The sequence below is a fragment of the Sinohyriopsis cumingii genome, chromosome 7 (genome assembly GCF_028554795.1).
Source record: "Sinohyriopsis cumingii isolate HCF-2022 chromosome 7, ASM2855479v2, whole genome shotgun sequence".
NCBI classification, from domain to species: domain Eukaryota; kingdom Metazoa; phylum Mollusca; class Bivalvia; order Unionida; family Unionidae; genus Sinohyriopsis; species Sinohyriopsis cumingii.
In genome coordinates, this window is record NC_142967.1 from 76,185,757 (window position 1) to 76,213,272 (window position 27,516).

A 27,516-nucleotide genomic window follows, 5' to 3' on the forward strand; every position below is an offset into this window, starting at 1 on the left:
GTTAAGTATTTCGTAGAATTATTTATTCAAGTTATTTTTCTCTGGAATTACAACGTACACGATAATAATTTAGGATATAAACAATCATCTGGAATTACGGTGAATTCTGACACGGACGTTTCGGATTATATTACTTTCATTCATTAAAAGACTGTTAACGCGTCATCACACTTCAGGTCGCTGGCACATTTGTACATTCAAGACCACAAGCACATCAGCGTCTTCAGTGCTAGATGTTCTTTAGAACAACACTGAAATTTAGTTAGAACTGTATTCATTAGGATTAGTGACATAGCTTTTATGGTCTATTTTGGATTTAACTCGTAACACTGTAAATTCTTTTAAAATTTTCACTTTTTATTCTATGAACATAAATTATTTGTTGAACAAAACTTGTTAGATTAAGCTCTTTTATATGAATAAGTTTCATGCCATAGATTGGAAAAAAAAAATGCATCATGTCCTAGTATGGCTAAATAAACATAATACGGTTCTAAATAATTTTTTCACGATTGGATGAAATAATCAATCGAGGGCAACATGTCAGTATAATAAGTGACAGACGAAACTTAAGCTCGAAATTAATTTCACTAAATTTGTTATTTCACACATTAGGACTTGACATTGTAGGGCCAGTCACATATGTTTCTGTCTCTGTTAAACATTGTCCCAGTTGGACAGATGATGCAGCTGCCCCGCCCTTGAAAACAGCTGTTGAAATGTGCACAATTCGTCGGATCTGGGTGCAAACCGTCGCTCTTGCCTCTACAGAAACCTTTAAATATATAAAGCAAAATGTATTACTATAATATAGTGTGTGTGTGTGTGTGTGTGTGTGTGATATCTACTACATACGTCACACATATTCGTCTTCAGTCGCGTGACATTACGCATATATTATTACAATGTTTGTACCGCCAATATCCTTATTTCATTTCAGGAACAAACAAGGAAATGTTGGCAATCATGTTCAAGTTAGTTTCGGTCCACGGTTTATGAATTTGGCATCCCTAGATAGCAGTCCCTATCACTGGAAGGTTTCACACATTATTGAACTGTAAAACGATTATAGTAATGTTTGTCTAATTAAGTAAATGCCCACTAATTTCGCATGAATTTAAACTCGGCTTCTTATGAATAACCCTGTCTCCCAAGGATCCAAGATTTGACTATTGCAAGGGATTTGTGGATGTAGTTGAGTAGAATCATACATGAGTCCCAATATTTCTTCATTGAAGACATAATACGAAAACAAACTAATTTACTGAACAGCAGTAGTGAATAGGGGCATCCTAGCCTCAATGGGAATTAGCATTACAGACCCCCCCTTGGGCAAACCTAGCCTCAATGGAAATTTAACATGGAGAAAAATCGTGGGCAAACCTAGCCTCAAGGGGAATTGAACGTGCAGAAAAATCGTGGGCCACTCTAGCCTCAAGGGGAATTGAACATGGGGAATAAAGTGTGGGTCTATCTAGGGACAAGGGGGAACTGAACATGGGATTTTTTTTTTTAATTTTTTTTAAAAAAAGGGGTAGGCAATTGAAAAGTCATTCTCTTTTCGAGAAATATGGGTGGCCCTGAAAAGGGCCTTTGGGTTTATGTTAATATACCCTTAACATAAAGGGCATCTGAGCCATCTTCTTGTCCTCAAGCTGCGTCTTACTCGAGGGCCATAAATCAGTGTCCTCTTGAGGCAACCTTGTCTTTCTACATACACTCTTCGTATCCACAGACTGGTGTCTGACTTGTCGACAACGGTCCACTTGGACCGGACATACATGAGTATGTCCGTCCTAAACATAATGGAAGACACAAGGGTGGATGATTCGACTGTGGTCCACATCTTGAAGCGACGAGAACAGGTGAATCAATGCAGTGAACTGCGCTTATTTATAGGTAGAGGAAGGATTGAAACGGATTGAGTTTCTTGACCAATCCAAACACGCGTTACAAAATTCAGTCAGCCCGCATCCAATCCGAAGAGAGCAGTCTGTGACGTCACGTGGTCTATATAGATTTGCTAGCGCTTGTCTGCAGTCAATCTATGCGACAGTGATTCAACATGACGGAAACTCAGAAAACGATCCATTGGGGTGCACTAGCAGGGGAGACCGCCCAAGGGAACCCGGACTTACTTTCAGAAGAAGTAAATTGGGATTTTGTGGATTTTCTTACCTCGCAAGAATTTGTTCCGGAACCTTCGTTACCTTCTTCATTACCGCAAGTGGAGAATTTTAGACAGAGACAGAAAGAAGAATTGGAGAAATTTATACAACGACAAAAGGAAGCGGAACAAGCTTTTCTCCTACAGCAGCAGCAAGAAGAAGAGGTAAGAAAAAAACAACAGCAACAACAGCAAGAAGAAGTAGCAGCAAAGAAACAAGAGGGTGAAAATCAAACGGTCACGGTACTGTTGGACATTTTAGCGGAGTTAAGAAGTCTGAAACAAATGTATCAGACTTCTTTATTACGACCGAAGAGAATACGACCTTCCCGAGCTAAACACGTTAACCCTGTGACTAAGTCTACCGTACCACCCTTAGTGATTTCAACCCAATCATCATCAACATTACGCAGTCCAGAAGTAGGCCTTGACCGTGGCAAAGGCTTAAGGCAGTTAAAGTTGATTGCTTAAACGCACCAAAAAAAGGCCCTTTTCAGGGCCACCCACATTTCTCGAAAAGAGATAGCCTTTCAATTTGCCAATAACTCAACAAGAAAAACCCAACCCATTTTACCACCTATAGTACGTGTCTTTGTATGAGTGCGTGAGTGTACGTTCTTATTTTAAAATCAAAACTCAAAGACACTTACCTTATATCATTAATTTATTCTTTTATAAATAATTACAATCCAATTCACAATTCACATCATAACACTTTAAAAAAAGTTCATTGACTTCTTCTTTCTCCTTGTTTAGTCTCTCTGTTTTTTAAATTTCTTCACTGTCACATGCTTTTCCTCTTCATCCTCCTCACTTTCTTCCCTTCTTCTTTTCTTCTCCTGTTTCTTTTTCTTCACCTGTCTGCTTTCTTCATCTGAAAAATCCCTCTCTTCTTCCGAAGAATCCCTCTCTTCTTCTGAAGAATGTCTCTTTTCTTCTGACTCCTCTTGTTTCTTTTTTGGGCTATCTGGAGACCAGTGTCCTTTTTCTTGACAATAATAACAGGTATCTTGACTTCTGTCTTTTTTAGCCCCTTTTTTTCTTTTTTGACGGTCTGGACACTCTGAAGACCAATGCCCTTTCTTCTGACAGATATAGCAAGTATCTTGACTTTTATCTCGAAACGAAGGAGAGTAGTCCGTCGGCTGGTCTGAAGAGAATTTTCTAATGACCCCTCGCAAAGCTCTGACGAAACGTTCGATTTGGCTAGTCTCTTCCATCGTTGTGCTCGGCTTCAGAGTGAAATGAATAGTGAAAGGACAAGACACACACCCTTTTATATACGCTGGTCTGTCATGACTATAAATTAGTCTATGGTGTTTACACTTGAGTCATTTGACGTTTTGCACTCAAGATGAAACGATCATATTCATTCGAGAAGAAAGAAGAAGAAGAAGAAAGTAAGAGGCAGAAACGTGATCTATCGCCTCGTACCAGGGCTGAAGTCTTGGCACAAATTCATGCCAGTGATTTTGAAGAGGACATGAGTGAACCAGAATCCGAACCCTCTAAACCAAGTTCGTCACCCTTAGTCAACCCTGAAAAATACTATTCCATTCGAGAGACGGAAAAGCGCTCCTCTAGAAAATTTAGAACCACGGCTTACAAATACACGGTGAAGTTTAAAGATTTCAAGGCTGAAGTACCGTTAGAGAAAGCAGAAGTGTTCATCACTGGGGTGTGGGATTCTTTGCTCACCTCACTCAAGCGACAATGTCAACCCAAAGAAGACGATCGCTTGAAACTTAACATACAACACGACAGCTTTAAATCCCCTGTTTGGATCGAGTTTAGCACCCCTGCAGAATTGACTGCTTCCAAAGTCATGGACAAGATTCAACACGTGCAACAATCTAATGACCAGTTTGACATCACGGATGAAAAAGCCACACTGGACATGACCCACGTCTCTCCTCCTCAAGGGACTGGACGCAGAAAGATGTTATTTGTGGACGACCTTCGCAACACCAAAACAAGTCTCGTCCGAATTAACAACCCTCATGACCAGATGTGTTTAGCCCGTGCCATCGTGGTGGGACGAACCTATGTCAACAAGAACGATCCGGTAGAATGGAAGAGCCTGGAAAACTATTCGACAATCGGACCGAGCCAAACAACGAAACGAAGCAGAACTCCTGTTACAACAAGCCGGACTGTCCAAAGACACACCCTGTGGCATTCCTGAGATTCAAAAATTGCAAGATGCCCTAGCTCCACGATACACCTTGAAAGTGCACCCTCAAGAAGTGCGCGGACCTCTGTTGTTTCGAGGCCAAGACTTTAAGGACGGAAAATACATTCATGTCTATTATCACGATGACCATTTCGATACCATTACCAGTATCACCGGATTCCTGGGATACAGTTATTGCTGTGAGAAATGTGACCATGGTTATAATAATCGAGAGCAACACAAGCATTGTGGATTGAAATGCTCAGGATGTTTGGCCTCTTTACCCTGTCTGAGCGAAGAACCAGTGCCTTGTTCAACTTGTCTGCGCACGTTTGTCAGCCCTACCTGTTACCAACAACATCTGAAGACGCAAGGTTCACAGCAGAAATGTGCTTGTCAACTCCTGAGATTGTGCCCTACGTGTGGACAAGGCATATGTACCAATGCTGCCAAGGCACACGTATGTTCAGGAAAGAAAAAATGTCACATTTGTCACCACATCGTGGACTTGGAACACCAATGCTACGTGCAAAAATACCAACCTCCACCAGAGAAAGAGGACGGTCACAAGAAGAAAGGCATTTTCATCTTTTTCGATTTCGAATGCATGCAAGAGACTGGCATTCACATTCCTAATTTCTGCGTGGCTCATCGAGTGTGCGAGAAGTGCATTCAAGAACCTATTTTCAGTCATTGCCCTCACTGCAGCAAGATTCCCGGAGGGCGTGAAAAAATCATTCGGGGACCGAACACGTTAGCCGATTTTGCCCAATGGGTTTTAGATCCCATCGACAAGACGTGGAGCCAAGAGGACATCGAACGTTACGGAGATTGTCATCGTCATGCCAAGGTGATGGCTCACAATTTCTCCGGATACGATGGACAGTTTCTTTTGAGATACTATACGGAACAAGGCACCGAGCGTCCTAAAGTGACTTTGAACGGAGCCAAAATCATTTTCATGCAAGTGGGACAAGTACAGTTTAAAGATTCGATGAGTCACTTGGCCATGCCTTTGAGTCGAATGCCTAAAACGTTTGGAATGACAGAAATGGCTAAAGTGTACTTTCCACACTTTTTCAATACGGAAGCCAATCAACACGCCGTTCTACCCCATTTACCCGAGGCTCACTATTACGACCCCGACAACATGCGTACCGAACAACGAGAAGCTTTCTACCAGGCTCACGCCTCGGACCCTTTCGACTTTCAGGAAGAAATGCTAAAGTATTGTCGTTCCGACGTGGACATTTTACGGCGTTGCTGTGGAAAATTTCGAGAACTGTTCATGGAACACGGAGGGGTCGATCCTTTGAAAGAAGCTTGCACCATTGCCAAAGCGTGTTCCTTAGTGTATCGACAACGATTCATGCCTGAAAACACCGTGGCTGTCATCATCCCTCAAACGACCAACTTTGTCAAACGTCAATACTCGGTCAAAGCCCTACGCTGGTTACATTACTTGTGCGACAAGGAAGACAAGTGGATTCAGCATGCTCGCAACGGAGGAGGCGAAAAGACCATCGGAACGTATTCGGTCGATGGCTGGGACGTAGAAAACCCCAAGATCGTGTACGAGTTTAACGGTTGCTTATTTCACGGATGTCCCGTCTGTTACCCTGACCGTAGCACTAAAAATCAGTTTTTGCAACGAACCATGGAAGACTTGTACCAGGACACTTGTCAGCGACGCCTAAAGTTAGAACAGCAAGGATACCAAGTGGTGGAAATGTGGGAACACGAGTACGATCACCGTATGAAAACCGATCCCGAGTTTAAACGTCTCGTGAAAGTTACCAGTTCATGGACCCGCTGGACCCAAGGGATAGTTTGTACGGAGGAAGGACCAATGCCACCTGTTTGCTGTACCAAGCCGACGAAGAGAAAAGAGAAGAAATCAAATACTTGGACGTGTGTTCGCTGTATCCCTACGTGTGCAAATATTGTCGCTTTCCTTTAGGGCACCCGCAATTGCTGACGGAACACATCGACCTGAAAAACATTCGACAATACGAAGGCTTGATCAAGTGTAAAGTTTTGCCTCCCACGAACCTACACCATCCCGTCTTACCTCACCATTGTCAAGGCAAACTGATGTTTCCATTGTGCCGTACTTGTGCCGAAACGTGCAACCAAGACCAACCTTCTCGGCACACCCAGGAAGAACGTGCCTTGACGGGAACCTGGGTCAGCGTAGAATTGTTCAAAGCTCTGGACATGGGATACCAACTGTTAGAAGTGTATGAAATTTGCCACTTTCCTAAGACACAACAATACCACAAGGGTGACCCCAGTCAGAAAGGCATTTTCGCTGACGACGTGGATGCCTCTTTGAAACTGAAGCAAGAAGCCAGCGGCTATCCGTCCTGGTGTCACACTCTCGAAGACAAAATACAATTCAAAGAGAAATACTATGAACAAGAAGGCATCTCTTTAGACCACATCGAGAAAAACGAAGGCAGGCGATCGTTTGCCAAAGTGATGTTAAATTGCTTGTGGGGTAAAATGGCACAACGACCGTGTTTACCCAAGACGGAATATTTGACAGAACCTTCCCGCTACTTCCAGATGATTCACGACAAAACCAAATACATGAAACACGTGGACGTCGTTCGCGAGGATTTGATCTTGGTCAATTACGAAGAAGATCTGGACTTTGTACAAGACGACCCTTTTGGAAATGTCATCATTGCGGCTTACGTGACAGCTCATGCTCGCTTAAAATTGTACGAAGCTTTAGAACTGTTAGGGAACGCGTCCTGTACTTTGACACGGACAGTTGCATTTACATCCATCACCCGAGTCAACATCACCCTGACATCGAAGGAGACCGTTTAGGAGCCTGGACAGACGAGCATCCCGACGACAAGATTCTAAGTTTCGTCAGTGGCGGTCCCAAAAATTACGGCTACGAATACCGGGACAAACAAGGAGAAGTGCACACGACGTGCAAAGTGAAAGGACGGACTCTGAATTATCGTACCAGTCGTGTGGTCAACTTTGGGGTATTGAAAGAAGCCTTGCAATCGGGAGAGGATGGAAACTTTAAAGTGACCACCTATCAACCGAACAAGATTGTACGTTTACCCACTCACCACATCGTCAGTCGACCCTTGCAAAAAGTCTATCAAATCGTGTACCAGAAGCGAGTGAGACTTCCCAATCATTTCATCTTACCGTATCGACACGTCGGTATTGGTCTGTATATAAAAAAGGAACCCTAGGCAAGATCGATAGTTCATTGTGAATACCAAGACCGAGCGAACAAGATGAATACTTTCAGAGAAACACAAAACAAGTTCAGACAGGCACAATTCAAGTGTGGGGCTTCTGAAGTGGAATGCGATTGTGAGCCTTGCGATGGGTACGATGCTGTACGTTGTGACCTTAGCGATGCCGTAAAGCGTCATGGGAACTTTAGTGTCACTACCCCTATCATGGAAATGGATGCTGTGAGTGTCAAACCTGAGGGATCCGAAAGTGATGCCGCTCGTCCTCTTGGACATTTTACTGGGTTTCGTTTTAAAGGGGAATGTTCACCTTCACGTTTACCCCCCTACGGATGTCATCCAGCCCTGAGCAAACTCCTGCCCATGTCACTCAACCCTCATCGAAACGAACCTGTGAAAGACGAATATTCGTTCCCTGTGCGTTTGTCGGAATACTGCGACTTTGAAAGTCGTCTTCAATCGTTCAAAGGAAAATGGCCTAAGTATCTGGGAGGACCGATCCCCGAAGAATTAGCCAGAGCCGGATTTTTCTACTTGGGCGAAGGAGATAAAGTCAAGTGCTTCAGTTGAGAGAACGCATTTACCGAGAACTGATCAAAATACAAGTGAAAAGCAAACGCAAAGTTATTGAACCGTTTTTAAATTATGCTTTGTTCCAAAGTATAAGAAGACTGATTATGAGTGGATATTACATCAGGCACAAAGGTAAACGAGGCTATTGGCCACCACCCAAGGATTCCAAAAACAGTGTATATACTTATGGATACTTTACAAGAGAACATTCTGGGCTTGCCTGAGGAGTTGAGAGAAAGGATTTACCGAGAGCTGGTGAAAATACAAGTCAAACGTAAAGAACAATTGCATCCGTTACGTCACCTGATCTTTAACCACTGGTACCTGAATGGTATAAGAAAACTGATTCGTCAGAAATTGTTTCAATGGTCAGACATTGTTCAAAACTTTGAGGTCGTCAATGATGTACATGTTCATAATTTTGGTTACTTCGACATTCACCTAGTGCAACGCATTGAGGAAGACGAGTTAAAGGATTACCAACATTTGTTACGTGGAATCTGCTTAGCGGAGACGAAACTTCTAAACGAACTCTGACGTTTCGGTTACAGCATGTAACATTTAAATTCCCTACTGGAGAACGAAGATCTCTGGCTAGAAAGTACGTGTATTGCATCCGAAAAAAACAAGAGAATATAAAAACAGGCTGCCATGCCACGACTTATGTCACATGTCATTGAACAGATTCCGTGGAAGGAACTCAATGACCATATTCAAACCGTGGATCATTACCATCGATTATTACAAGAACTGTATCCATTCAATTTGGGACGACAAGTGGTGTGTGTTTTAATGACTTGTTTTCTGGGATTTCGTTTACCAGCCGATTCCTTGTGGACTCTTTACGATCAGTACTTACCACCTCAATGGCCTTAAATGGTCACGAAAAACTCCTTTTGCTCAAAGCCTTGCGTTTTCATCTGGATACTTCTCGACCTCAACGGGAAAAAAAGATTCGTCAACTTTTAGCTACCCAAGACGTGTATGACGATGTGTGTGTAGCTTGTGACTTACATCCCCATTGGACAGATGTCCGTGCCTGGAAAGAATGGGATTTTGAGGCTTGGATCCAAGAAGTGGCCCAGTATGCACAAGAGTTGTTCAAGGAAAAAAGTTACTTTTCAGCCCGTGTTAGTGACGGTGCCAGAAGAACCCGTCACCCAGGACGGGACTGTCGTGGACAGGCCTGAAAGACCCTTTCGGGAGGTCACTTGTGTGACCTTACCCACTACTATAGAACTGGTTAGAACATTACCCAAAACATGTTGTACAGACACTTGTGTTTATTCCACGTTAATGGTTATCATGTGCCTTTTATCCTTGTACTTAAGCCTTTGGCTTTTATGTATTTTTGTATTTCGTATTCATGTTTAAAACATTCAATAAACGTGTTCTGAAAAAAGTATATAAACTCTTGTCTTGTTTGTTTTCGTGTCACAAGTGACATTTCTCACACAATGGCTACCTCTGCTGTCTCTGCTCCCTCTTCCTCTACTGTCAAAGTCATCGACGAACACTTAGATCGTGCCAGTTGGGAGGCTTTGTATCTTCGTCATCCCTTTAACATGCTCATTGCTGGACCTAGCGGTTCAGGCAAAACCGAATTCGTCAAACGTTTGATCGAACATAAACATCATTTGATCGATCGGCCACCTCAGCGGATCGTGTGGTGTTACAAAGAGTGGCAGTCGGCGTACAGCCTCTTGCGAGAAAGTCAAGGCGATTCCATCGTGTTTGTGGAAGGCATTCCTAAAGAAGACGACGGCATCGTCTCTGACTCCCGTCAAACCCATTTGGTCATTTTCGACGACATGTTAGGAGAAGACGAAGAAGAAATTAAACTGTGGTTCACGCGCAAAGGGCATCACCGTAATGCCAGTGTCGTTTACATCACCCAAAATTTGTTTCAACAAAGTAAAGCCCATCGCACCATCAGTCTCAATGCGCATTACGTGGTCTTGTTTAAAAGCCCTCGAGATAAATCCCAAGTGCAAGTCTTAGCCAAACAGTTAGGAACGCCTTGGCTGACTCAGGCGTACGACGATGCCACTCAAACGCCACATGCCTATTTACTCGTCGATTTGAAACCTACGACCCCCGAGGATTTGCGATTTCGTACCCACTTGTATCACCACTGGTGCCAAGACGGAGGGCCTGTCCTGTACACGTCTCCGTCCTCGACTTAATTTCACTCCACATAAAAAGATCTATAAAAACCTCAGACCCTTTTCGTCTGTCTCACACAGTGCGAACATGACGTCCCTTCAGTCGCATCTTCCCGTCAAATTGATTCGTGCCTTGTATGGCATCAGTAGAGAAAAAAATCAACAAATACGAGCTCGTGTCTTAGAAGATAGTCTCAAAGAAGTCTTACGATGGTTCACGGTGACGGCACGTCAATTACTCCAAGGAATCATTCAGATTCCTCATCAAACCAAACGCTTTATCGATCGAAACAAAGTCGCTTTGGTCCAACTGGCCGATCCCCGCATCGACACTCAAACCAAAAAACAAATCATTTTGAAACCTGGAGGGAGCGGTACTCTAGGAGGGGTCATCATTCGCTCTCTCTTAAGCTGGGATCCTAATGCCCCCAAACTTCTCCCCAAGAAAAAAGTCCAAGGATGCCTCAAGAAGAAAAAGACCAGGTCCCCAAGAAGAATAACTTCTCCAGTGGCAGGACCCTCCTCTTACCAGACACCACCCCGGAAAAAGAAAAGAAGCCCCCAGAAAAAGAAACAGAGAAAAAGTCCCCAGAAAAAGAAAAGCCCACAGAAGAAAACTAGTCGCAAGAGAGGCACTTCGGCCAGGACGCAACCTTACACTCGCAAACCACGACCTGCCACAGTGGTGACTGCGTCTTCAGCATCCTCACGTTCATCCACTTCTCCGTTGATGACACCAAGAACTGAAGAGTACTTGGAGACGTTGATTACACCAAGAACTTCTCCGTTGATGACCCTAAAAAGAACTTCCCCAGTGGCAGGACCCTCCAATTTAGTGGCAGTGGCTGCTGCTCACAAAGTACCTTCTCCCAAAATCAAAGTCCAAGAAAGATCGGGAATGTTACAAGGTTTACTGGATTTGTCCAAGCAAGAACTGGCTCGATTTAGTCCGTTACGTACCCCAGCACGACGTGTGATGCCTGTCCTCAAACTAATACGACGTAAAGACAATCAGTGGCGACGCGTTCCAGTATAAAAAAGGCCTGTGACCAAGTCGGGGGTATCAGTGGTTTTTGGTGCTCCTGAAGACTCAAAGATGTCACCCTCCAGAAAACCCCAAGGAAAGAAAAGGAAAGGACTACCACCACGTTTAGTCAAACATAGGGACGTGTTATCTGTCCTGTCCAAAGCTTCTCCACCTCTACGAAAAAAACTCATTCAATCGGCCTCCAAAGAGGTCATCGATACCGTGTGCGAATGTTGTTTGAACGTCTTGAAAGGCACGATCCCTTTGTCCAAACACCAGAAACAATGCTTAAGCAAACATCGTCACGTTCTTCGCCAAATGGTTCAAAAGAAAATTCCCATTCGTCAAAAAAAAGAAGATGTTGGTCCACCGTGGAGGTATTTTACCTCTCTTGTTAGGCCCCTTACTGAAAGGAGTCTTGGGAACCATGTTGGGAGGACTGGTGGGAGCAAGATAAAAAGGCTCTCGGAAGTCCCAAGATCTCAGAATCGACCCCTGACAACCCCATGGAAGGACGAAAACTAGCTTTAGTGCCTTACAAACGATGGATGGAATACCATCGGTGGCAAGAACAACGCACCCCGCATTTACCTCCCAATCCCCATTTGAGCGAAATGTCCCAGTTACAACACGAATTGCAGTCCTTGATGGATCGCCAAGATTTGTCCGAAACAGAAAAATCGCAAAAGTACGGTCAACTCTTGCAACGACTGCAACTCTTTCACCAGAAAGCTTTAGACGAAACAGCTCTACCCACTCTGAAAGATTTTAAGACCTTGATGAAAAGTCCAGCACCATCACCAGTACCAGTACCAGTACCAGTACCATCACTACCAGTGACCAAGACAGAAAAAGGAGAAGAAGAAGAAGAAGAAGGGTTTCAAACTCCACCAGAAAAAGTACGCAAGTTAACAACACCACCTACCTCCAGAATTGGATGGATTAAAAAGATGATGGCCACCCCTTCTTCATCACAAGAGAAAAAGAAAGTGAAGACAGAAGTGAAGACAGAAGTGAAACAAGAACCGATATCCCCCGCTCAGACATACTCCTCTTCAACACCTATTGCCGGTCGCACACGCAAAGCATTGCAATCCAAGAAAATACCCCAAGAGAAAAAGAGTAGCATCCTCCAAACGTGGTTGTCTTATTAACACACAAACACAAAAAATGGAAAAAGTCTTAGCCAGCATTTACTTCGATCCCTCTCATCCTGCAGGTTACGCAGGAGTTCAAAAATTGTATCGTGCTGCCAAAACTCGATTGAAAAGTCTCCGTTTACCTCAAGTGCAACGATGGTTACAAGAACAAGCTACCTACACTTTACACAAACCCATTCGACGCAAGTTTGCCAGAAGTCGCACCCGAGTGGAAGGCATCGATAATCAATGGCAAGCCGATTTAGCCGATGTCTCTGATTTGGCCAGCTACAATCGTGGCTACAAATATTTGTTTTGTGTCATCGACGTCTTTTCCAAATTTGCCTGGGTCGTGCCCTTGACTTCCAAATCGAGCAGCGAGTTAGTGCGAGCCCTGCAACGGGTGTTGAAACAAGGCGGTCGTCACCCTCTTCGATGGCAAACGGACAAAGGTACAGAATTTCTCAACCAAGCTTTCCAAAAAGAATTAAAGAAACGTGACATTCATTTTTTTACCACCGAGAATCCCGAAACCAAAGCCAGCATCTTGGAACGTTTTCAACGTACTTTGAAAGAACGCATGTGGAAATATTTTACGCATCACCACACTCTGAAGTACATCGACATCTTACCGCACCTGGTGCAAGCGTACAACCAATCTTACCATCGAAGCATCGGACGTGCCCCGCAAGACGTGACTCCCGAGAACGAAGTGTTGGTGTTTGAGCGCCTGTTTGGTACGTCCCCGACGAGGGCTGTCCCCAAGAAAAGTGGAGACTTGGCCGTAGGAGATTGGGTGCGCATTGGCAAAACCAAACTCACTTTCGACAAAGGTTACTTACCTAACTGGACGACCGAATTGTTTCGCGTCACTGGAAGAGTGCATGGCCGTCATCCTGCCGTCTATAAATTGGAAGACATGAACGGAGAAGTGCTCAAAGGAACGTTTTATTTGCCCGAGTTACAACGTGTCACCAAACAAAAAGACGACGTGTACAACATCGAAAGCATTCTCGAACGCAGAACCCGTAAAGTGGGCAAACGACGTGTCAAAGAAGTCAAAGTACGTTGGAAAGGATATCCACCCAGTTTTGATTCTTGGATCGACGCTTCGCAAGTCATCGACTATAAAAAGAAGTGACCATCATGCCCTTTCACACAGACGCAGCTACGTCGACCACTCCTTCTTCACCTAGTTCTTCTGTGCAAGATTTACAAAAACAACCCTTGTGGGTGTGGTGTGGAGAACGTGTGCCTAAAACGCAAATCGTCTTTTTCTGTCAAATCTTCGTGGTGTATTGTGTCATCGGGGCAGCCATCGCCAATTTGAGTTTGCAACAAGGAGACAAACAATTGTGGACCATTTTATTGAGTAGTTGCATCGGTTACCTGCTTCATAATCCCTCCCTGAAATTCACCTCGAACGGGAACCACGGGAACCTTGTGTCCAGTGCTAGTGCCAGTCACCACTCCAACAACAACCACAACCCCATTTTGGGCGGAGACACGCCTCTGACATCCACTAACCCCTCGGACAGCCACAGAACTCTGGAATTATGAGTCACCAAAACCAATTTCACTTAACCTTACCCAGTGACAGTTCCATGGAGGTGTTTCCCCACAACACGTTGTGCTGTTACACGGCTAAATTACCTCAGGCCATCCAGTTAGATCACGAAGCCCATTGGGAAGTGGCTTTAGTAGAAATGATTCACCCTACACAAATCCAAAACATCACCGAAAAGCAAAACACTTTTGAGGTCGAAATCCTGAACCAACAATTACAAGAAGCCATGAATGACATCGGGTTTTCAGGAGACACAAGACCATCCAACAATTCACCCTTCAATATCTACACCTTGAAAATTCCGGCAGGGTTTTATTTTAGTGGCCAACATTTGGTGGACACCATTGCTTCAAGGTTCGAGTTAGCCTTTGGCAAAGCCCTGAACAAAGTCAAAAAAAGTGTCACCCTGGAGTACCATAAAGTGGCTCGTCGCTTACTGATGAAATTTCAGGATACCCAAACGTTGTCCATTAGTTTTAATAGTGACTTGTTTGATATTTTAGGTGGAGACACAAAAATGGCTCCAAATTTTAAACCGAAGATCAACAGCAATACGGAATTTTACAAGTTTTTTCGATTCCCTGTAGAACTGAACCAAGGACTGAATTTGATCTTTGTGTATTCCGATGTGGTGGAGTACAACGTGGTGGGACACACCTCTGTGCCGTTACTGCGTGTCATTCCTTTCAAAGTGGATAGTACCACGACCAGTGACCAGGAAGGTGGAAACACTTATCACGTTCACCGCGAATTTGTACATCCTCACTATTTGCCTGTCAGCAAGTCTTATTTGGACACAGTCAACATTGCTATAAAAGGAGGTCTGGGACAAAATATTTCATTCACCAAAGGAAAAGTCACGGTGAAACTCCATTTTCGAAAACGGTTCTCTCACGACTTGCAAGTCATGTATCCAGTGTATCGAGGGGTTGCTCGGCAGCGAGGACACGGTTTAGGAGATATGTTAAAATCGGCCTTTCGTTCGATGGCCCCAGTCTTGAAACCGATGGTGACACGCGGATTGCACGCCTTGAAAGATGCGGCACTGACGCAAGGCAAAGAATTTCTCCAAAATGTCATCATCGACAAACAAAACCCTAAAGAAGCCTTCATGAGGGCAGGCAAAAATGTCTTGCTGCAAACGGGCAAAGACATTTTAGGCCGACGAGAAACACCTATAAATGCCCTGCACGCTACTGAGTCAGGCATTCAGCAAGGACAAGGCAGAAAGAGACGACGAAGAAAACACCCTTTCACCAGACTTCACACGTCTAAAGCTAGAAAGACCAAGAAAAGAAGAACCGTTCGAGACTTAGACGTTTTCGATTATTGAGACACAGCAACAAAAAAATGATGCACCGAGAGTCTTGCGCCTGTTCCAAGACGGAACTGGATCTGTTTGCCATGCCACCCACCATGATGACCATGCAAGTAATCCCAATGGGTGGAATTTCATCCCGTCTCCTCATTGACCGATTCCGCTCCCATCGAGTTTGAAATCAAAGGACAGCCCGAAGATTACATCGATCTGAATAGCAGTTACTTGTACTTGAAAGTCAAAGTTCAAGATAAGGATGGAAATGCTACAGACACTGAGCCAGTAGCACCCGTCAACAATTTCATGCATTCCTTGTTTAGCGGAGTGGACTTGTACTTGAATAACAAACTGGTCAGTAGCAGCATGGATACTTACCCTTATCGAGCGTACCTGGAAAATCTCTTGACGTACGGAATAGACGCCAAGAACACTCATCTCAATGCCTGTGTGATATGGGAAGCTGACGATGCAGGCAAATTTGAAACATTCAAAACTGATACAGCCAAAGACCACAATGCGGGATTTGTAGAACGAAGAGACAGAATGAAAGACGGACACAGTTTAGAACTGATGGATCGTTTGCATTTGGACATGTGGTTGCAAGAAAAGTATTTGCTGAACGGGGTGGATGTCCGCCTGAGACTGAATCTCAGCAGTACCGCTTTCCATTTAATAGCTGATAGTGACGATAATTACAAAACCAAAATCCAAGAAGCCAGACTCTACGTACGCCGTGTGGAAGTGTTACCTAAAGTGGGAAACGACATCAGTCAGACGTTGAGCAGAACGACCGCCAAGTATCCGATACGACGTGTGGAAGTGAAAACCTTCACCATTCCTAAGGGACAGCGATCCATGATCGAAGATCATCTGTTCCAAGGACAGTTACCCAAACGTTTAATCGTTGGTATGGTCGAGAATACAGCCTTCAACGGAGCTATCGCTAAAAATCCTTTCTACTTTCAACACTTTGACGTGTCCAAGATCGAAGTCAGTCGCGATGGCAAGACCTTGTGTACCCGACCTTTCGAACCTAACTTTGACAAGAAGAATTACCTGAGGTCGTACTTGTCGCTGTACGAAGCCACCGGACAGTTAGGAACCAACACCAGTCACGGCATTACGTACGAGGATTATGCAGGAGGCTACGCTTTGTGGGCTTTCGATTTCACTCCAGACCAAGGCAGCGATGAGGGACATTTCCACCCTATAAAATCTGGCCAGATTCGTGTGGAACTTTAGTTTGCAAAGCCACTGGACGAGACAGTGAACGTCATCCTGTATGCAGAATTCGATAATACCATAGAAATTAACAGTTTGAGAGAAGTCATTCTAGATTACTAGAAACCATGGAAGACTGTTATCCCTCTTTACCTAGTGGAGAAACTTTGGACATGGAATGTAAGGAGACCGTGGAAGGAGAATCCCAAGACAAAGACGATGAAGTTATGATGAAGTCAAGATGGCCAGAACAAGAAGCCCATTTAGTCTACTGTTTTGCCAAACACTTGGTGGAAAAAATGACGGAATTGATCAAGAAAAATTACTATGGATGTCAAAACGATCATCCCAGTCAAATTCAACACGATAAATGCCTGATGCTGAGTCAAGAAAAAAAATTGGACGAGTATCTGGACGAAGCTTGGAGTCTCATCTCGGACGAAGACGTGTTGCACCAGTGGTATAAAGACTTGCGTGAACATTCTTGTCCACCATTAACCACTCAAGAGATCCATCGTATCGAAGCTCTCCTGAATCAGAGTGAGGAGACGAAACGAAGAAACGGTTATTTGTCAGACATTTTCAACCAAAAAGTCAGGATCGAATTGATGACTTATTATTACCTGTGAAGAAAAAAACCCACACACAAATGGATACCTGGGAACTTTATTACCTTTTGAATCACAGTTCGTATACGGCTTCTTGGAATCCTGTCGTCTGTGCTAAAGATGAACTCCCTCATCGCAAACCTAAAGACCATCTAGCTTATGTGATCAACACGGACGACAGTCATCTCCCAGGAACCCACTGGGTAGCCGTCTACTTTCCTCAAGAAGGATGTGTGGAATATTTCGACTCGTACGGATTGCCCCCTTTGGAAGACGATATCATCGACTTTATGAGAAGAAATGCTCAAACCACCCGATTCAATAATGTGAATTTACAAGGCACAGATTCCTTGGTGTGTGGACAATATTGCGTGTATTTTCTGCATCATCGCAGCCTGGGCTATTCCTTAGAACATTTAGTGACTCATTTTGATCCTCGTTCTTCTTTAAGAAACGATGTGAAAGTAGATCGATGGTTTTGTGAACATTATGCTTATCTTTTGTCTCAAGCTAGGAAACGTAGTGTCCATCAATGGCCTAATGACTTCCAACAGTGGAAATCACAATTTCATTCACAACGTTGTCAGCCCCGTTTAAAGTAGACTGTAAATTGAGAAAAAAGTATTTGTGATTTGAAAAAAATGTTTGATGTTATCATGTTGGATTATTGTTAAAAATGTTAGAACTGTTGTTGTTTAGTGTTAAGTGATTTTTGAATAAAAAATGTTGTGTTTTGAAAAAAATGCCTTTGACTTTTGTTTAGCTATAAGAATGTTGGATTGATGCTCTTTAATTTCTTACTATCCCTCTCATGACACTCATTGAACGTTGCGGCTCGAAAACCGTGTGGGGGATGTTTTCCTTCACGTCCGCGCTTTGACTTTAAGAACCATGGTTGTTTCCAGTCTAACCATCCATTGTCGACTCATCCTCCTACGAAGATGTGCTCCAAACTAGCTAAACTCAACGAAGCCTACGTGAATTTGCATAGGGTCAGACACAGTCTGATACCGAAGCCAGAAGAAACAGAGAATGTAAGAATGTTAAAAGTCACTGAAGACCTGATAGAAGAGCTCTTCAGAGAAGAAGTGAACAGGGAGAAAGAAGAATGGACAGAGAAGTACAGACTTCAGAGACAGCAGCAACAGCAGCAACAGCAGCAACAGCAGCAGCAACAACAACAACAACAGCAGCAGCAGCAACCTGAAGCTGAGAGAGGCTTTGTCGATTGTCGTATCGACACCAAAGAGTTCTTCTTCTCTTTCCGAAGAAGCAGACCTATCGCCAGAAAGTCTATCCTCAGAGGACATCGCATTCTTAGAAACTAAAAAAGATTGCCATAGCAAACAAAAAAACAAAAAACAGCCCTTTTCAGGGCTACCCAATACTCTAGAAAAGAAATAACCATCAATTTGCCAATGTGTGTAGGTAGAGTAGTGTGAATATAAACACTAACTCTTTTTTTAAATAGTGTGAGGGTATGTGTTTGTGTATAAGATTGTGTGTTTGTAAGTGCTCACGTACGTTGGTGTGGACAGTAGATTAATATGATGTTTTTTTTGGGGTTTTTTTGGTGTTTGAGGTGTAGATTTGGGGTTAGATTGGATTTCTTTGCGTATGTGAATAGTCTATTGAAGTGATTAATGAAAATTTTTTAGAATAGTAATGGGTAGCATAAAAAGTGAGTGAGTGTTTCTTTTAGGTCCGCGCGTTGTTTTTTGGTCATGATCTAGGTAAGATCAATTTTATGTTTTTAGGGGATGTTTTCCATCACGTCCGCGCTTTCAGTATAAATTGAAACTCGCTCTGCAGTCTAGCTACCCTTGTTGATTGATCAACACCACCAGAAGAATGAACACCAGAATTGTGAAACTGCTAGAACTCCAGATGCACCTGGAATATGCCAGGCGCATAGTAAATGAACTATCCGCGGAAGCCATAGTAGAAGAGGCAAGAATAAAGAAGGAAGAGGAGGAGAGAAGAGAGAGGGAAGAGGAAGAAAAGAAAATAGGAGAGAGGATGACTTACAAGATACCAGAGACAGAGGATTGGGGTGCTGAAGCCAATCATCCCGCCTCTGCACTCCCAAGAAGAAAGGTGAAAGGAGACTGGGGAAGAAGATGCGTGTGTGGCGCCAGGCCAGGAAGGTGCCATCATTAGATAGGTGCATCTGGAGTTCAAAAAAAACCAACAGCCCTTTTCAGGGCTACCCAATACTCTAGAAAAGAAATAACTATAGATTTGCCAATGTGTGTGTGTGTGTAGGTAGAGTAGTGTGAATATAAACACTGACTCTTTTTTATAGTGAGGGTATGTGTTTGTGTGTTTATGTTTGTAAGAGCTCAGGTATGTTTGTGTGAATAGTAGATTATGGGTTTCTTTATTGTTTCTTAGCGTATGTGGAGAGTATAGTTTGGGTTTTATTATATGAAATGAGAAAGTATGGGATGTTTTCCTTCACGTCCGCGCGTTGTTTGGTCATGATCTAGGTAAGATCAATTTTATGTTTTTAGGGGATGTTTTCCTTCACGTCCGCGCTTTTCGTATAAGAACCCACAGTATTCGTCGTTCAAACCATTCTACAAAGAAGATGGCTTCGAACCACCTTGACAAAATGCAAAAATTACAAGACGTTTTGGACAATTTAGGAATAATGGAGCAGATGTTAGTGAGACTCAATGAAGACTACTATTCCTATAGTCCCCATCGAGTAAAGATGGAGATTAATAACTTAAGAAAAGTAAAGGACATAATAAGTGGTGTCATGAAAGAGATAAAGGAGGAGAAGGAGGATGAAGAGGAAAGGATAAGGATAAGAAAATGGAATGAAAAAATTGAAAAAGAAGAAGAAAATGAGAAGAGGAAGAAAGAAGAGGAGGAGAAGAAAGAAGAGGGGAAAAAAAAGAAGAGAAAGAGTGTAGGAGAGAAAATAAGAAGTTGGTTGAGATAAAGAAGAAATTAGAAGCAGAAGAAGAAAAACCAAAGGCCCTTTTCAGGGCCACCCATATTTCTCGAAAAGAGAATGACTTTTCAATTGCCTACCCCTTTTTTAAAAAAAAAATCCCTAGATAAACCCACACTTTATTCCCCATGTTTAATTAACCTTGAGGCTAGAGTGGCCCACGATTTTTCTCCATGTTCAATTCCCCTTGAGGCTAGGTTTGCCCACGATTTTTCTCCATGTTAAATTTCCATTGAGGCTAGGTTTGCCCAAGGGGGGTCTGTAATGCTAATTCCCATTGAGGCTAGGGTGCCCCTATTCACTACTAACAGCAAAAAAAAAAAAAAAAAAAATAACCGAAAGGTATCAATTGAAAACATGAAAAATGTAATATTCTGCACTTCTTTTCAACATTTGTATTATTTTCCCTATCGTTAGCATCGAGATTATTTGAATACTAAATGTGTGGTGAAGCCAGTTACATGCAAATGACTATTATGCAATGGAAGCATAGTACGGCTTATCTAACACGTGTATCCTAACATGACTATCCAGCACGTGCATCAAAACACGACTAGCTCGAAGCTTGCAGATAAAAAAGGACATTTGAATGATAAAGAGTGATTTTCTGTTCAAGCCGATTGTAGTATTGAAACCGAACACGATCGTATGTATTTTCTGGCTACGATGCCAGAGCAGCACATTATAAGGCTGGCATTACATATGGTCATATTATTGACAAGTTTCAAGAACATTGTTGTTGTTTACTTTGCCAATGCGAATACCAAATGGGTAAATAAAACTAATTTCAACAAATATTGTTAAATATTAACATTTTCTATAATACTGAGTTTTACCATTCTCTTTATGTTTTCGTTCAGTATACTTGTCTCGGTCTGATGAATTGGTAAACTAGGCTGTCTTGCTGACCTCTTACCAGCCGTGCTGATTCCCAACGTCGACAATTTGCAAGGCCTACAATCCCTATCATATCACCAACTACTCACTTCCAATGTCGAACATAATTCCAAAAATTATGTCAACTAGAGATGGTTTCACTAAAACGGTAACTGCCAAACTACGATGCCCTACCTACGATAATAAGCTTTCTTTATTTACATACACGATAAGTCAATATTACAGATATATATGTGTCTTCGCAATGAGGGCGGAGTAGGCGCACAGCCCCTAACCCCTCAACTAAAAAATGAACAATTAGCGAAAATATTAGGGACGTTTCTTAAAGTACACTATAATGAGCAACAAGGGCATACTTAAATGAGAAACAAGGGCATATTTAAACGAGTAACAAAAGCACACTATTATGAGCATTAAACATACACTGGAATGTTCAAAGTACGTGTTAACAATTATTGCACTGTATTTATTTGCTCTCAGAAATGCTTACGATAGCAGATTACACAGCAGCGGCATTAAATTAACCAAATAATAAAAAGGTATATACCTTGCTATCAAAAAATAGGAAAATATCGATGCTCAAAAGATGAATATCTATTTCAATTTAGATGTTCAAAACGATCAGCTTAAATCAATTCTCTTTAAACGTCAAGTAATGTATTCGAATGAATCCAGTAAAACCAGCATTTGTTACGTTACCAATTCTGGGAAACATTGCTTTAAATGTTTTGAAGACCGAACATACAGAGATGTTTATGGTACATAGTTGTCATCTGTCCAAACATTACTTTGCAATAAGAACTAGAATATAAAGCATATATTCAACGGCAAAAAAGGCGATCGTGATAGATCTAGAAGATAAATCAATATAATATTTTAGCTGAAATTACTATTTGATATTTAAAAAGGAATCAATGGTTTGTTGTTATTTTTTTTTAATTGATGACTGGGACAATCTAGTCTAGCTTTTAGTATAAGACATTTTGATATATCGGAATGATGATTTTGAGAAATTACAGTGATACATCATTTCCGTGAGAATACATGATTTATTATACGCTTTACAGCAAGGACAACGAGACATTATACATGTTAGATGCAAATCACCAATTTCAGACAAACTGAACCAAAGTTTGCATGTACATTGAAGCCGCAAAAGATCAGAAATTAACCTTTGATGTGGTAATAGTTTCCTCTTCAATTCAGGGCATTGATGTGACCATGAGGTAATTAGGCTGACAATGAAGAAACGCGTATCATCGTAGATTGACGAAATTATTTTGTTCACAGTAATGCTCAACATTTGGTGACTGTATGATCTGAGTAGATAAAATAAATTAGCGTATAACTTTCCTTGTGATTGAATAAGCAATCTTTGTACATCTCAAATCTTCATTTCGTTTTGAATGCACAGATTGTTTTATATTCTATTAAACATTTACTCCTTACTTTCGCTTATTTTATGTTAACTTTGGTGTATACAATGTCAAATAAAAGTTAACTGCATCATCCATTTCATCTATGTTCTTTATATTGATAGGACATTTTATATTATAAATTGTATTCATCCTTCTCTCCATTATGCATTGCTCTCTTCATAACACTGATATTTAAATCTAGCTGAATTCGTACTTAACCACACTGATGGATTTCCAATTTTAAGACTTAGCTCAGAGCTGGTTCATAGTCATTGACAAATTCATACAATTGTTGATTGTTCCCACCATAAAATCTCCACTTGTCTGCGTTTAACTCGAAATAGGTTCTAAACATTTTTGTGATGTTTGTTAATGAAAAGTCTTGATTAATTAGCTTATTCACACGTCTCAATAACACGATTTGAAATAGGTTCATCAACTACAGGACTGATTTCTAATGTATTTGAATAGCAGAAGATGAACATATACTACCGGTAATAACCTTGATATCTAAAAAATATACATTTGCCATAGATCTTAGAAAGATGTCTATCTCAGTACCAAAACATGTGCCCTCTGGGATATTACATAGTAAAGAAACCATTTACTACCCAAGGAAAGAGGCCACATTTTCTTTTGCAGATCTGTTTCCTAGATGGTAGTAATGTATCCTCTATTCGAGTTTATTGTGTTGCCAATTTCACTAGGCTGTTTATGCAAACCACACATAGAACAATGAACCTCTAGACTTTTTTCTGACTGACGTGGGCGGCTTCATTTGCATACACATGGCGACTCATATCGCCGCTGTTTATGTTTGTCACTGTGTCACGATATTCCCAATGGTTGTCCTTTTTAAATAAGACCAAGCTCTTCACAATGTCGTTCTGTGTGATGTGAACTGCTTCAGGTTTCGCTTAAATAACGACTTTAATTTTTGTTTCTTTATTATAAAACCTATCCTGTAACAGTATTCAGTCTGCGCTCTATAGTGTTTCACTTTTGCTTCGGGTTTGATTTTTAAAGAAAAAGAATTTATCAGGTTTTCCTACTTGGCCATTTCGGCTTTTTCAAAACGACCTTACATGTCTTACGTATTGTTAAAAGAACTTTCAACGCCCCTTAATTTGATGATTCATTGTTGGATGTCATTTTGTTTATAGAGTATACAGCTTGTTCTTACTTCAGATGTGCACATATAAAGTAAGTGCTAGACATTCGTGGTCGTTTTCATTTCTTTGACTTCAAAGTTAAATTGTAAAATGAACAAGCAGAGTTTTTTTTATATAAATATTTTGTAATTCATTGCTTGCACTCTCATAAGCTGGTATTGCTTATTATGACACAATGAATTTTCCCTAAAGTAACCACAGCTAAAAATGAGTTTAGTTTAGACTAGTTCCGGATGATTTTTCTGGTATATAGAAGTTACTTTAATGAACTGGGTGCTGACACCATGCACACTTTTCACAACTACAACATGTAAAGAAATTTCATGCACAGAACACGAAATTAGCATATATGTATGCCAACATTCTCTGTTTTGTGCACATTGTTATGCATATAACTTCATCTTATGCATTTCACTGTCTGAAGTACATGATCTCTATAGAGCTAAATTTTATCTGTATTTTTTGTGACCATCGTGGTACTCAATGATGCATGCAATACATTTTAGTCGGATTTTTTAGAACCCTAACGATTACATCACTGAGCTGAGTAAGTGTGTTGCTATCATTGTAATTTCTAGTTTATGTGAAGATTTGTTTTTGCTTTCTGATTACGTTCAGTATCTCTGCAAAAGAAACTTTTTCATCTTTCAAAGTTTATTAACGTACAAATATTGACATTGGACGTTTAATCTGTCTGTGAAGAGTCCCCGCCCTGCCTCTCCCCCTTCTCATGTGCAAGGTCCAAGTCTTCTTAATTTTTCTGAGAAAGTTCTGAATAAAGTCCGTAGCCTGGTGTTTTCTTAGCTAAAGAGAGAGAGAGAGAGAGAGAGAGAGAGAGAGAGAGAGAGAGAAGTTGGTGTGTAATAGTATACGAGTATAGCTTAAATCTAGTTAATCGCTCAGTGATTGGCTTAAATCAGTCAGATTGTAGACCACGACAAGTCTGCTCTCTGTAAATTGCTCGTTCGCTTGGCTTTATTTGCTTGAAAACAACATTGTGTTTCTATCTAATTTTGGCCATTGTTCTTTATATCCAGACTTTATATGCTTCAGTTGCTGTTTAAATTTTGTGTTTATGGCTGTTTAATATACTGAGAGAAAACGTGTATTTGGTGATCCTAACGCAGATACACATCAATTGGAATGGTCTTTATAGTCTCTCAGGACTAAACCAGGCTTTTAAGCTTCTCCAATCTAGGTGCTTCCTAAACCAACAGCATTAAGCAGTAGGTATCGAATATTTCTCCTTTTCATTAGGTTCGGTGATTTTGAAGTACCAAAATTATACCATTGTATCATCTCCATTTAAGGTTCTAGTTAGGTTTTAAATAACATCGAATTATGGTGATGTGTCAGTAGTAAGGTGTCGGAGTGTTCTTGACCACACCTCTGCATGGTACAGTAAAACGGAACATGGTCCAGATATGATGATACTTTCTGTGTTGTCTTAGGTACTAGCAAGGTACGTGGTCCAACTGTAAGCATATGACTGACTGGATAATTTATATTTGAATTACTCACTTAATTGTTTTTTTTTTTTTAAAAAAAAAATCTTATTTGGTGTTCGGGTGTGACAGCCCAAGCCAACATGTCTTTATTCAGAAGTCAATATAGGGCCAGAAACTATCATCAGCCATTTGTTACCACTCCTGTCACCTGTAGTAAGTCATCACTGAGATTATTTCCTCCTCAATTATATACATGAAATACAAATATTACACAATGTAGGATGGCCAGATTTGCATGCTCGGTGCATGCATACAAACATTTCAGCGCTTACGAGAATAAAGTGTTTTATTTTAAATGAAATAAAGCCATTATTGGTTTTCCAAATCGCAGGAATCTGAGGACATGATAGTTAACTCGACCAAATTTTAAGATTATGTCTGCATTATTCATAATATACGTAAATCTAATGCATCTAACGCATAATGAGTAAATTTAATGTAAATACTCCTTTGATACCGACACTAGTAGGCGTTTACACACAAAAATCGAAAAAGGTCAGTCTGACATTTCCATGTAAATACCTATATGTATTAAAAATACGTCAAACAAAATAGAGCTGCAGAGCACCAGTAAATGTTGACTTTCGATACTACCTTTGCGTAAATATACACAAGTTAACTAATAAACCAGGCAGATGTAAACAAACCTCACTTCTATCAACCAATACTGGTTATAAATGAAGAGTGGAGGTAAGAATGTCACACAGTCCTCAACGGTCTAAATAACCATACCAGTTTTATTTCGTGAAAGATAACCATGGAAAAACAAAACCGAATTAAAATGTAAAATAGAATATGAATAAATATGAATAGATCCATCCACATTTTTTATTCATATGGATTTACTGACTAAGATCTGGCGTATATTGAGTTTATCGAAAAATCTATGGAAGCTCAGATGTTTTGCTCCTATTATTTTTGGACGTCACATTTATTGATCAACCAAATCGTCAGGATAAATTGCGCGAACATCGACCGCCGATGGGAAAGGGGGAGGGATTGGGGGTGAGGCGGTACTACTCGTTCATGGCTCGAAACCATACACTCATTCCGCATGCATGTCACTTACAACTATTCTTAGTTGATAGAAGAGTGGTTTGTTTATATCTCCATGCGTATTTGTTTCTCTGCCTTAGGAAAAGTCATCATGAAAGCCAACAACTACGGTTTATTTGTTTATCACTTTATTTTTTTAAAAATTTGTTTCTCACTTTATATATATATATATATATATATATATATATATATATATATATATATATATATATATATATATATAAAGCATTCAATGTTTTAGATTTACGTACACCGAGTACAAGATATACAGCAGATCCGTAATGGGGTACAACTACAATTCACTTTAATCGAGTCGACTACTCCAAATACCGCATGTCTGTGTTGTTACATCATTAAATAACACACTTCTCTTTAGAACATACTGCGTGACAGTGGAATTTACAAATGAATTCCGAAATCTGAGGACATGAAAGGTACAGACCATAACAAGTATTATCTGGTACTTTTAACTCAAAGATGTATAGATGAGATTATAAAGCAGTGTGCAATAGATACACAACTAAGCTACGTTCAAAAAGCTATGGGTTTTTTTTTTTGTTTCTTGTTGAACCCTTTATCAATTAATTCCACGCTGCGCATGCCCTACTTTATGTTTTGAGTGACAACGCTACTACGCTTTTACTACTGCATCATTTCACATGACGTAGTTAAGCGTTTTTCATGCATGCTTATGGCTGAATTATAAACAATTACATGCGCAAATTAATACCTGTGTTGGCCTGTGCGGTCGTAGTTGTTTTCTTAGTTTTCATTCCCATTGCGGGATCGGTGGTTCTTCTGGTTGCAAACGTAGTGGTCTTGGAAAGACGCGTACGGGTAGTTTTAAGTGTAGTTGTCTCTGCTGTCGATCCAGAATCATTCACGAGATATTCATTCAGTAGGCTAGTAAGAGGGTAGGGCGGTCCAGCACAGAAATTTCCGGTGAAGTCATCCAAGTCTAGTTTCCAAATCATGGCACCACCGTAACCGTTCTCTTTAATCCACTTAAGCTGTGATGACATGAGAAAACACACCAGATATGATAGGCACATATATGGCGTGAAACGTTTTCCTTATAAAAAAAAAAGCTTAGTTCGTATTATTCTTATTTCAAGCCTAATATTAAACTATTGCAAAAATGGCACGGACAGTACAACACAAGTTCATTAAATGATTTCAGTTAACTGTTTTAATATCCACAAGTCCAAAGTTTCACGTCTTAGCTCGTTTACAAACTTGAAAATTTATGAACTCAAGGCCAGGGCTGGATGGAGTTGTGTGTGTGTGTGTGTGTGTGTGTGTGTGTGTGAATTGG

General features: G+C 41.2%; 1 pseudogene across 1 annotated transcript in view; it reads right to left on the minus strand.

Annotated features, from left to right (window-relative positions):
* Positions 1–412: 412 nt before the first annotated feature.
* LOC149795548 (acidic mammalian chitinase-like) overlaps positions 413–27,516 on the minus strand; it is a 42,873-nt pseudogene continuing 15,769 nt past the window's right edge. Inside the window, exons 9-10 of the transcript XR_016422044.1 lie at positions 26,932–27,211; positions 413–775 (exon numbers count right to left, since the gene is read on the minus strand). The product of XR_016422044.1 is annotated as an acidic mammalian chitinase-like (transcript). The remainder of the gene's footprint in view (positions 776–26,931; positions 27,212–27,516) is intronic.